This window comes from Canis lupus, chromosome 5 (genome assembly GCF_011100685.1).
Source record: "Canis lupus familiaris isolate Mischka breed German Shepherd chromosome 5, alternate assembly UU_Cfam_GSD_1.0, whole genome shotgun sequence".
NCBI classification, from domain to species: Eukaryota; Metazoa; Chordata; class Mammalia; order Carnivora; family Canidae; genus Canis; species Canis lupus.
The window spans coordinates 19,698,730-19,704,781 of record NC_049226.1 but is presented as its reverse complement, the minus strand read 5'-3'; positions in this window follow the sequence as shown (position 1 = coordinate 19,704,781).

The window sequence follows — 6,052 nt, the reverse complement described above, 5'->3', positions numbered from 1 at the left end:
AAGTACCACGAGTACAATAAATTCAATAATTCAATAATCAGCAGTTATTCATTCCCTGTCTGCCAAGGGTACTTGGCACTGATTTGAACAAATCAGACAAACTTTAGAGCATGTGGAAATTACTGAAACCTACAAAGAAGAAAAATTAAAATATGATCCATAAGGCAATTATCTAAGAGCAATGGGGTTAACGTTTTTAGTATATTCTTTCCCAGACATTTTCCTATATATTTTTAATATGGTTGAAATCGTATTGTAAACCTAATTTTGTGTCATGACTATCTCAGTCCATTTGGGTTGATATAACAAAAATACCATAGAAACACAGTTCAAGAGGCTAAAAGTCCAAGATCAAGGCCCCGGCAGGTTCAGTGTCAGGTGAGAGCCCACTTCTGGTCATCTTGGTATGTTCTCACGTGGCAGGAGGGGCACAGGGGTTCTCTGAGGCATAAAGGAACTAATCTCATTCCTGAGGGCTCCACCCTCAGAACCTAATCACCCCAAAGCCTCGCCCCCTAATAGCATTGCTATGGGTGCTAGGATTTCTACAAGTGAATTTAGGGGGAGGGAGACACAGACATGAAGTCCATCATAGTGATTTTTAAACGTGACACTATGTCATGACCATCTTTTCTCCTTTAAGGTTCCCAAATTTAGCAAACAACAACAACAACAAAAATCAGGACATCCAGTTAAAATTGAACTGGAGACATAATGAGTCAAGTTTTAGTGTAAGAATGTCCCAAATATCTGCACGGGACCTGCTTAAACTAAACAATTATTTACTGTGTTTCTGAAATTAAAATTTAACTGCTGTCTTGTATCTTTATCTAGCAACCTTCTGGTTAAAAATTCACAGAAGCCTTTTTTTTTGCCTCATTTTTGCTGTTTGCCTACTTCTCTCATTCTGCTTGGAATGTATGAATCTCAAGCAGGTCACCTGCACCTGTCACAGAGCCTCCTTCTGCCTAGACACCCATGCCCCATAGTTGACTGACTTCTTCCTCACTGATCAAGAGGCCTCCCATCCCCCCCACCTAAACACTCTCATCCCTCCTTGTCCCTCTTTTTCTAACTAGTTTTCTTCATGGCGTTTATCCCCCACGTAACCTTACATAATTGTTTATCTTCTGGCTCCATCTATTTAAGTAAAAGATACTTGGGAACAGGGACTTCATCTGTTGGGATTTTGTTTTGTTTGTGTTCCTGCCATACCCGTGTGTAGAGCAACACCCACTCAAGAAATATTTGTTAAGTGGATGATACATGTGTATACATTGTATGTATCTGGTTATGGATTCTACTGAACAATGGTCTATTCTTGAGCCATTAGCACCCTGATTTAATTATTACAGCTTCAGGAGTTTGTTGTTGTGGTTTTGCTTTTGGTTTTGATTTTGATCTTTAATATCTGATAGAGCCAGCCATCTCATTAACCTTATTTTACACTGTTTATCCTTGGTCATTTTCAACTGATTGTTCTTCTATCTAAATTTAGAGGCATGAAAATGGCAAACAATTATAGAGCACTTACTCTGTGCTTATAAATGGGTAAGAAGTCACTTAAATATTGGGCTTGAGTGTGCAGGCAGATGGAGGCTCTGTGGCAGTTGCAGGTGACCTGCTCAAGATTGGTGGTACGCTCCAAGCAACTAACCCCTGGGGCGGGTACTGTATTTATTCCCACTTTCCAGATGAGCAAGCTGAGGTATAAGTAACTACTTCAAGGTCAGCAGAGCCGATATTTGAACCCAGGCTGGCTCCAGAGGACATTCTCTGAACCACCATTCTGTGCCACCACAATGAATTGCCACAAACTCTAGAGTGGCTCTGAGGCAACACACATTTATCATATCATAGGGCCACGGATTGGGAATCTGGGGTACAGCTTAGCTGAACCCTCCGCTCAGGCGTTGGAGGCTGAAATCATGGTGCTGGTGGAGCTGCAGTTCTCATCTGAGGCTGGAGTCTTCTTCCAGGCTCACTGGTTCTATGGCATGTGGTGCCCACAGCCGCTTGCAGCACAGCAGCTGGCTGCTTCTTCTTGAAGCCAGTAGAAACACCTCTCTATAACTTCCTCTCCTGTCACGGGCCAGAGAAAACTCTGTTTTTAAAGGGATTCCCCGATTGGGTCAGGCCACTCAAATAATCTCTGTGTTTTAAGGCCAGCTGTCTTGGGATTTTATTTACATTTTGTGAAGTCCCTCCACAGCAGTAGCTAGGTTAGTGTTTGATTGGCATTAACCAGGGCCAGGGTTGTGAGGGGCCTCTCTTAAGAATTCTGCCCACAGGGTGGTGGAAGGGGAGGAGGGCAAGGGGTGGGGGTGAATGGGTGACGGGCACTGAGGGGGGCACTTGACAGGATGAGCACTGGGTGTTATTTTGTATGTTGGCAAATTGAACACCAATAAAAAATAAATTTATTATTAAAAAAAAAAGAATTCTGCCCACCAGGCTGTTTATATGAGTTTAGTTATTATTAAGGTATAGTTAAGTCCAACAGATTAGGAAACAACTGCCCCTGAGAACATGTTTTGTTCTATTCAGAGATCCCAAGTTGAAGGGTCATGCCACAGCACAGAGGGCCCAGGGAAACACTGGAGTCAGTCGGTCAGAAACAGGGGCAGGGCAGGGGTGGGGAGAGCAGGGAGGAAACCAAGGGTACGAGACTTTATTGTCACTTCTCTGGGAAGCAACACTTCACATTGGCCAGTTTTAATAATTTCAGCAGGCCTCTGTCTAGTTGTCCAATACCTGGCGCTCGGTGATTAGGGCAGAGAGATAGAAGCTCACATATAATAAAAGAGGGGACTGGGGCTGTGGGCTCTGGATTGGCTGGTTTGTGTTTGAAAAAGACTCGCAGGCAATTTCTAGGAATTGGCTAACCCTGGGAGAGGGGGTCCCTCCCAGCTCAGCTCAGGGAGGCCCCAGGTGTTAAAGCAACAGAATATGGGAAAGATGCAGTGAATGCACACAGATGCCCCATTTGGTCAAGTTCCAGTCTTTTCCCCCATCTCCCACCACCTCTCCCAGAAGAAAATAATTCTTTGTCCTTCTGATTCCCTTTGTTTTAAATTTGCATGGCAATTTAGGAAGAATGGCATCTTTAGGACAGTCTACCTATCCAGGAACATAGTATACCTCTCCATTTATTCAAGTTCTTTTTATAAACTCTAAGTAAAGTTTTGTACTGTCATTTATGTAACTCCTCACTCTTTCATTATGGCTGTTCCAGATATTGTATGTGTTTTGTTGCTATAACAAACAGGATTTTTCTCTATATTTCCTAATTTATTTTACCAATATAGAGGAGCTGCATGCTTTTACAGCTTTATTGAGAGATAATTGAGATCTAATAAACTACCCATATTTAAAGTGAGAATTTAATATGTTTGACCAATGTATACACTCATGAAATGATCACTACAATTAGGGCAATGAGTATATCTGTTATACCCAAAATTTCCTCATGCCTTTTTGCAATCTCTCCCTCCCTGCCCTCCACCCCATTACCAGGCAACCACTGGTCTGCTCACTCTGTCCATTTTTTTTTCCATTTTTTTTTATTGTATTTTCAGCTACTAAATTGTCATACTACTTTTCATAGTTTTTCAACTTAATCTGTAGAGTTTTCTAGTACACAAACAGATCATTGGTACATAATAACAATTTTACTTCCTCTTTCTGTATTTACATCACCTGATCCTAGCTCCAGCACAGTATATCAGCAAGAATGCCCAAAACAATGCCAAACCCCATCAGGGACTCTTGTGTCATTTCTGACTTTCATTGGAATGACTACAGTGTTGCATCATTGTTGCAATGGTAAATCCGTTGCCACCCGGAGCCAGACATCAAAACACAGAGGGTTCTATGACCAAGTAGTGTCCTTTCTGAGCCTGGATCCATCCACATCCTAACCCTGTCTCCTGTCTTGTCATTTCCAACCCATTTTCATGACTCCCTCCTCTGCATCTGGTAGAGGCATCTCTCACATTAGAGCAGAATTAGTTTTCATCTGTCTTTTTCCACTACCAGACTGAGAACTAAAGCAGAAATTGTCTTTTTCATCTTATTGAGCAAAACACCTCACATAGAGTAAATACTTCACCAATGTTTATTAAACTAAACTGAAATACAATAATGTTTACCTAAAAGCATGGGTCCCAGACCTGGATCTACATTAGAATCACCTTAGTAAATTAGTGGAGGGAAAAGCAAAAGATATATAAACATACGTATTTTAAAACAGATTTTTTTCAATTAGCAAATGAATAATTTTTTTTTAAAAAAGGATGTATTTTCCCATGTCCCATCCTGTATCCCATAAACTTGAATCAATGGTCTGGTCCTAAAGCCTGGAATTTGGATTTTTAATAAGCTCCAGATGATTCTTAGCCAACCAGCCTTGCATGGGATGACGATCAGTTTGGAGAGCCAGTGTCTTTAAGTAATAAAAACAAGCTGGGAGCAAAGATCCTTATATTATAAAATGTTAGTGCTAAAGGAATTCTAAAGAGCTAGTCTACTCCTGCATTTTGCAGTGGGGAAAACCTCCAAAAAGCGAAGTGCTTTGCCTAGCACATTTTTGATCACCCTGGTTAGTCTCAAACAAAAGCTGGGACCTAGAGGGGTCTGTCTCCACCTTCCCCTTGACCTCCCTGGAACTCCACCCGGCCCTTGGCAGAAATGAATGTCTCATCCCAACCTATGCAGCAGCGAGCAGCAGCAGGGGCAACTGGGGAAAGCATATTAAGAATAATTACTTGGGGAGGGATATGAGGACTATAAACCAAACCAAATTTTTCGGCCAAATGCTTCGATCTGGGTTCTGAAATAATTCAAACTCTTCAGATAGTTATAAACAAACACGAAGCCAGACAGCAGGCGATAATCCTCCAGGCCACCTCTGTCGGATGCATTATTTATAAGGTGGGAAATATATTTTGTGCATTTTTTTTCTTCATAGACATTCAATAAAAAAGCGAAAAAGCAAACAAAGCAGTTCTTACCGCTCGCTCTCTTGACACCGTCGGGCACAGGTCACATGCTGACTCGTGTCCCTCGGTGCTCCCCGGGGAAGATGTCTTCCAGGCCTGACCGGATCACCCCAGAGAATGTGCCCAGGTACTACTCAGCAGCAAAACCCTCAAGACAGGAGAGGAAGTTGTGGACCATCTGGTGCAGTCTGGGGGCTTTTCAGAGAAGAAAAGCAAAGCTCAGAGAGGGAAAGTGATTTGCCAACAGCCACCAGCATGGCCGGGCAAAGCTGAGATGAGGACGGTCCTGGAATCCAGGTGTGCTCTTGCTACCTTGAACACTGTGTGCTAAATTCTGTGCACTTTATTTGTGGGGAAATGTCTTTGTGTCTCATCAGATTTACAAAGAGGTCCGTGCCCCTTAAAGTATTGAGTCACCTTCCAGAAGTGTCCAAGTCCTCACCACCCCATGACCCCCTCTCCTCTCTCAGTGCTTCTCTGCAGCCTTCTCACATATCACCTGCATTCGTGCAACACCTTCCTGCATGCCATGCTGCCTCTGGGTGTGATCCGTTTTCCCTGCTGCTGGGGCTGGGGGCGGGGGAGGACTTTACCTAAAATGCAAACCTACTTCGTTACCCTACCTATAGGACCACAGTATATCACATGAGGTCCTCCATAATCTAGCCCTTTTCTGGATCCTTAGCCTTAAAACTCACTGTTTTGTTGCTTTTCCCACCCACAGTTGAGGACTGGGGCCTCACCAGGGAGATTTGAACCTCCATCAATCTGACATCAAAGCACTGTCTCTGGATGACAAAACAGTGTCCCACACCAGTGAAGAAGGCCCCTTCATCTCTATTTTGGCCCTCAATAGATACTTTTTAGGTGTTTTCTTAAACCCACAGAAGACCCACCCACTCTGGCCATAGATGCATGCTCCCTCTACCAATGGGAGCCTGATGGGATTCATTCTAGTATTTAGAATTCAACTATCATGTGTTAAGCATCAATTTTGCCCCAGTCCATGTGCCAAGTGCTCAGATAGGAGCAGAAATCAAACACAGTACCCA